Source organism: Palaemon carinicauda, chromosome 5 (genome assembly GCF_036898095.1).
Source record: "Palaemon carinicauda isolate YSFRI2023 chromosome 5, ASM3689809v2, whole genome shotgun sequence".
NCBI classification, from domain to species: domain Eukaryota; kingdom Metazoa; phylum Arthropoda; class Malacostraca; order Decapoda; family Palaemonidae; genus Palaemon; species Palaemon carinicauda.
In genome coordinates this window covers 65,443,643-65,450,038 of record NC_090729.1, presented here as the reverse complement: position 1 = coordinate 65,450,038, position 6,396 = coordinate 65,443,643, and positions in this window count along the sequence as shown.

The following is a 6,396-nucleotide window of genomic DNA, read 5'->3' as shown; positions in this document are numbered from 1 at the left end:
ACTAAAGCAAGGTTGGTAGGACCCTCTTTTTCCCTTCCCCCTCTATCTCTGTAATGGCCTAGCCGTTACAGTACTGTACGTCATTCTACATCTGGACCTAGTACAGGTTAGGATGTGGAATTGACTCAGTCCCTTGCCGGCCGGCACACTCTGCCGGCCGGCACACTCTGCCGGCCGGCAAAGGTCTTCTGGTTTGAGTGCTGCCCGGACCTCCCTTGGTCCCTCACCCATGTCTGTCTGTAGAGCCAGACGGCATTGGTCAGGAAGCCTGAATTAGATTCTCCCCTTCCTTTTATGCACTCTTTCGGATTGCCGGGCTTGGAGGTAGTATACTCTCTTATCCTGGCATCCATTCTGTTTTCTTCTAGTGCTGTACCCGACCCGGCTGTCGGCCTATGTGGCTGGCAGCCGGGCAGTCGGAGTTCTCTTGTTCTTTTGCTGCTGGCTGGCATCGGTTGTGTACCTTTGCCGGCCAGCTATTGTCACGCCCTTGTCTGCCGGTCGCTACGAGCGGTGGCCGGCAGCCGGGTACTACCTTGGGTAGTTGCCGGCTGGCAGTCATTGCCGGCCGACATTGGCTGTTGCCGGCCGGCAGTTACTGCCGGCCGGCACATGCATTTTAACCAGCGTTCTGCCGCCTTATAGCTGTTAAGTAGTATACTTTAAAGCTAGTTATGGTGTGTGCCACCCGGCAAGTGCCGGCCGGCGCATTACCTTCTATACTGTACCAGTATTCTTCAGTATAGCATATACTGTAGGGAGAAAACTATAGTATGGTATTGTTACAACACTGTGTGTTCTAACACTTTTGTGTTGTCTTGCACAGCCCTTTGGTGTTGCCTTACAGATAAGAAAGTAAGTTCTTTCTTGTCTATTATCCGGTATTTTAAAATCATATCTTAGGTGTGAGCTCCACCTGTTTCCTCTGGAAATTTGTCATTGGTTACTCTAGGACAGATTAACCATACGATTTTATTATCTGGAAGGCTGCAACAATTGGTTGTGTAGGAAACACAAGTATGTGTCTTTCCTTTCTGATTTGTTATGCTAAACTGTGCATATCCAGTGATACGTAGTTCACTTGATACTCATGGAAATTTCTTCTCTTTACAGGAGGAACGTCTGAAGTGCGGAAGTGCTTTCTGCAAAGTCCGCAGTAAGAACTTCTGCGGACATGAGTTATGTAGGAGGCACGCAACATGCACTGTCTCCAAGGGTGATCTCTGGTATTGGGACCCTCAGGTATGTACCATGTGCTCTAACCTGATTACTGAGGCTTTTGATTCCCCTAGGACGGCGGAATCAAGGGATATAGCAAGGGAGAAGCTTCGTACCTGGGTAAGGGGCTTCCAGAAGAACACCTCTGGACCTTATCTTCCAAGTGAGAAGATGAGGGCTTACCTTTTCCCTAGGGCATCAGCTGATGCAGTGATTCCCCAGCCTCAAGAGGAGATCCCCCTAGTTCAGATCCAGGTGGATGCTGAAGTCGCAGTCGCCTTGCAAGACATTCAGTTGGACGACAGGATGTCAGACGTGTCCGAGCGTCTGGAGGAAGACCTCCTGGCAGGAGGCTAGGATGAAGATCAAGCCCCAGACATTGTAGAGGAAGAGGCCGACGAGGTGTCAGCTGCTCCGGTTCAGATCCCTGAACCTATTCCCTCAACATCGTCCGCTCTCCTAGTAGAGCTGGGACAGGCCCTCTCCTCCATTGTTGGAATGATCCAACAAATGCAGAAGGAGAATATTGAGAAGGCGGCTGCAATGGAACTGCAGATGCAGAAGCTTGCAGCATCACGTGGGCCCCAGAAAAGGCTCAATGTGAAAGACCTTCCCTTGTGCTCAGATGCTAACCCGTGGCGATATGCTGAGCACATGCCGATGACGACTGGAAAGATCGTCATGTCGGATAAGTTGGGTTCAGTTCCCCTAGAGGAGGTGGAATTCTGGCCCAGCAAAGGGTCATATCCGGACTGTTATGTCCGGTTGAGGAAGGAACCAGCTTCAAAGGAGGAGACAGAGCCGAAGGAGGTCATAGTGATGGACCATGCTAAGGCTCAAGCTTTGCTTTCATCTTCGATGAAAGAGAGGTGCTTCACGAACTCAAAGGTAGCTGCATTGAGTAAGAAGCTCCCTTCCTTTGTGTCCTCTCTTGCTAGAGCCTTCCCCTTTTTGCAGAAAGGGTTTGCGGCTGTATTAAAAGTAGTCGAGGCTGGCAAGCCTTGCCCCTCCCTGGAGGAGTGTAAACCCTTGTCGCTGGCCCTACCTATGGACCACAAGGACTGGAAGGACGTCCATCTTACCTTCTCAGTCGGGAAGTTGGAGGCTGATATTGCCGGACGGCAGTTTGGTGAGAACCTCCCTAAGCTGTCTGACTTTCTTTTGCGGAGAGAGCTCGAGACAAAAGAAAGACTGGCTGCCTCAATGTCTCTTCAGACCACTCTTGAAACGATGGCATGTGACCCCAAGGTCCATGAAATGTTCATGGTAGTGGCCAAGACTCATCTGGCCACAGTGACGAAGGATCTTTACAGCTTCGTCAGGGCGAGGAGAGCTTGTAGGGAGTTCGTGTTCACCTCGGCTACGGTGAGGCACGAGCCAAGGAAACTAATCTCCTCCAACATTTGGGGCAAAGACCTTTTCCCTAGCGAATTGGTCAAAGAAGTTGTTGATAAGGCCGCCACGGAGAATAGAAACCTTCTCCAGAAGCGGGGCCTGTCTATCAAGAGAAAGTCTTCCCCGGATGAGGGTCCCCAAACAAAGAGGAAGACTAAGAGGGCTAGGCTACCGTCTCGGCCAGCCAAGCCATTTGGACAGCAACAGCAACAGCAATTGCCGATGCCTTCAGTGCCCCAGATGGTGGCACAAACCCCGACCACATTCCAGTGGGTACCCCAGGCCGTGTCGACGCAGTCCCCGGCATTCAACCCAACGTTCGAAGGGCAGTCAACTTCCTTTCGAGCAAAGCCTAGAGGAGCAGCCAGAGGCTCGTCTAGGTGCCCCTCAAGGGGAAGGGGATTCAGGGGTGGTCGCGGTCAGGAAGGCAAGACCTCAGGACAACAGTCCAAGTGAGATGATACCGGTAGGAGGGAGACTTCAGAATTTTCGGGATCGGTGGACCTTCGATCCCTGGGCCCACAGCCTACTCAAGAATGGACTGGGCTGGAGCTGGTACAGCACTCCACCCCCGTGCCCTCGGTTTTTCCAACACTCCACCCCCGTTCTGGAGGAGTACATCCAAGATCTGTTGGAGAAAAAAGTGATCCGAAGGGTAAAGTCCATCAAATTCCAAGGGAGGCTGTTTTGTGTTCCCAAGAAGGACTTGGAGAAACTCAGAGTCATTCTGGACTTGTCGCCACTCAACAAGTTCATAGTGAACTGCAAGTTCAAGATGCTAACACTGCAACACATAAGGACCTTACTGCCCAAGAGGGCATATTCCGTCTCCATAGACTTGTCAGACGCCTATTGGCACGTTCCAATCAACCGTCGACTCTCCCCCTACCTAGGGTTCAAGCTAAAATGAAGACTATACGCCTTCAGAGCCATGCCATTCGGGCTAAATATAGCTCCAAGGATCTTCACGAAGCTTGCGAGCATAGCTCTCAAACAATTACGCCTAAAGGGAATTCAGGTAGTAGCCTACCTGGACGACTGGCTGGTGTGGGCAGCATCCAAGACAGAATGCTTGCAAGCTTCCATTCAAGTGATCCAGTTCCTAGAGTATCTAGGCTTCAAGATCAACAGAAAAAAGTCTCGACTTTCTCCATCTCAAAAGTTCCAGTGGGTGGGAATCCACTGGGACCTAATGTCACACTGTTTCTCCATCCCGGCGAAGAAAAGGAAGGAGATAGCGGGTTCTGTCAAGAGACTTCTAGATTCCGAAAGGATATCAAGACGCGAACAGGAGAGAGTACTGGGGTCTCTCCAGTTTGCTTCGGTGACAGACCCGGTGCTAAGAGCACAGCTAAAGGATGCAACCGGAGTTTGGAGAAGTTATGCCTCAAACGCGCGTAGAGATCTGAGAAGACCAGTTCCGCTTCGTCTACGTACTCTTCTCAGGTCTTGGTCCCAAGCCAGACATCTAAAGATGTCGGTTCTTCTTCAGCCACCTCACCCGTCGGTGACAATTCACTCAGACGCCTCGAAGGAGGGATGGGGAGGTCACTCTCATCGGAAAAAGGTCCAGGGGACTTGGTCCAAGCTATTCAAGACCTTTCACATAAACTTTCTAGAAGCTATGGCAGTGCTCCTTACCTTAAAGAAAGTCTCCCCGCGTCACTCGATCCACATAAGGTTGGTGCTGGACAGCGAGGTAGTTGTGAGATGCTTGAATCGACAAGGATCAAGGTCACCACCTCTCAACCAGGTGATGTTGGCCATCTTCCGATTGACGGAAAAGAAGAAGTGGTACCTGTCGGCAGTTCACCTTCAAGGAGTCCGCAATGTGACAGCGGACGCTCTATCCAGGTTCACACTGATAGAGTCGAAATGGTCCCCAGATGCAGGATCATTCTCCTTCATCTTGAGTCAAGTCCCAGAACTGCAGATAGACCTCTTTGCGAAGAAAGACAACAAGAAGTTGCCCCTGTACGTGTCCCCGTACAAGGACCCCTTAGCGGAAGCAGTGGACGCGATGTCCCTCGACTGGAACAGATGGTCCAGGATTTATCTGTTCCCTCCTCACAACCTTCTGTTGAGGGTCCTCAACAAACTGAGATCCTTCAAGGGGGTAGCGGCAATAGTGGCCCACAAGTGGCCGAACAGCGTGTGGTTCCCCCTGGCATTGGAACTACGGTTGAAGTTTCTACCACTACCAGATCCAGTTCTGACCCAGGAAGTCCAGAAGTCGACTGTCTGCGCTTCATTACAGAAAACCCGAACCCTGCAGCTCATGATTTTCTCTCCCTAGCGGTGAGAAAGCGTTTCGGGATTTCGAAAGCCAGCATAGACTTCCTAGAGGAATATAAGTGCAAATCTACTAGAAGGCAATATGAGTCATCTTGGAGAAATGGGTGGCCTTTGTCAAGGCAAAGAATTCGCAGGAGATCTTGACAGACTTCTGCTTATCTTTCTTCATCCACCTCCATGGTCAAGGGTTGGCAGCTAACACGATTTCGACGTGTAAGTCTGCTTTGACAAGACCCATTCTATATGCCTTCCAGGTCGACCTCGCTAACGAGATCTTTAATAAAGTTCCGAAAGCCTGCGCTAGGCTCAGACCTTCAGCACCTCCAAAGCCCATTTCATGGTCTTTAGACAAAGTTCTTCATTTCGCTTCTCTGTTGAGCAATGAGGAGTGTGCGTTAAAGGATTTGACCCAAAAAGTTATTTTCCTGTTTGCACTCGCGTCCGGGGCCGGGGTTAGTGAGATTGTAGCCCTCTCGAGAGAGGAAGGTCGTGTTCAGTTCCTGGATGGGGGAGAACTGAACCTGTTTCCGGATCCTACGTTTCTCGCCAAGAATGAGTTACCCACCAACAGGTGGGGTCCCTGGAGAATCTGCCCTGTGAAAGAAGATGCATCTCTATGTCCAGTAGAATGCCTAAAGGTCTATCTTCGTAGAACTTCAGACTTCGAGGGTGGTCAACTATTCAGGGGAGAAACATCAGGCTCAAATTTATCACTGAATCAACTCAGGGCGAAAATCACATATTTTATTCGCAAAGCGGATCCTGACAGTACACCCGCAGGTCACGATCCGAGGAAAGTTGCCTCATCCTTAAATTTCTTTAATTGTATGGATTTTGAACATCTTCGTTCATACACTGGCTGGGAGTCTTTCTTTCTCGTTTTCGTTTTCTTGCCAATTGACCCCTTCGAAGTGTTATCTCTGTTCGGGGTGCAGATTGCCATGTGGCGTGTCAAGAATACGTCCTCTGATATCTCGCTATATCCCTGGTAGGGATATTCGCTCCAGGAGTTAGAATTCTGGGTACCTTAAGGGAAATTCTCTGGGAATATCGCCGTAGTTGTAATATACCCTAGGAAGCTACCCTATAGGAACTTCCATCAGGACGACATGGCCATCTCACCCAAAAATAGATTTTTCGCTTCGCTCAAAATCCGTTATATATATATATATATATATATATATATATATATATATATATATATTATACATTTTTATATATATGTGTTTTTATGTTGACCAGGCTGACATGAGTCTTTTTATAGTTTATATGTAACATATCTGCTTTTGACGTTGTTTATAGCTTATATAGGACGTATCCGTTTTGACGGTGTTATTGTTTTTAGAATAATATATTGCTAATTTATTCGCATCATTTATTTATATTTTTATATCCTTTCCTCACTGGGCTATTTTTCCCTATTGGAGCCATTAGGTTTATAGCATCTTGCTTTTCCAACTAGGGTTGTAGCTTTGCTAGTAATAATAA